This window comes from Penaeus monodon, chromosome 22 (assembly GCF_015228065.2).
Source record: "Penaeus monodon isolate SGIC_2016 chromosome 22, NSTDA_Pmon_1, whole genome shotgun sequence".
NCBI classification, from domain to species: Eukaryota; Metazoa; Arthropoda; class Malacostraca; order Decapoda; family Penaeidae; genus Penaeus; species Penaeus monodon.
In genome coordinates this window covers 9,192,696-9,192,959 of record NC_051407.1, presented here as the reverse complement: position 1 = coordinate 9,192,959, position 264 = coordinate 9,192,696, and the positions used below count along the sequence as shown (strand labels likewise).

The 264-nt window shown below is 33.0% G+C and overlaps 1 protein-coding gene across 1 annotated transcript in view; it reads left to right on the top strand.

Annotated features, from left to right (window-relative positions):
- LOC119587330 overlaps window positions 1–264 on the top strand; it is a 9,127-nt gene that overhangs the window by 8,129 nt on the left and 734 nt on the right. The gene's annotated exons all lie outside the window — the stretch shown is intronic.

The window sequence follows — 264 nt, the reverse complement described above, 5'->3', positions numbered from 1 at the left end:
CCTCTCCTTGGGGCATTACTGCCTAGTACAGAAGTTTTACCAATCATACTGTAAGAATGTACAAAGGGGAAGAATTGATAACTTTGCCGGAGCATGAAATACATCGTTCATTGTATGCTGGAGAGAGGTTTTTACTTCTTTGCCATGCCTATGAAACTAATCTTAGTTTCTGTTAGATTTTATGTTCAGATTCTGAAAATAATGATATATGTAAAAAAGTAATAAAAGCTGACAATAACAGAATATACGTTAATAATGAAAACA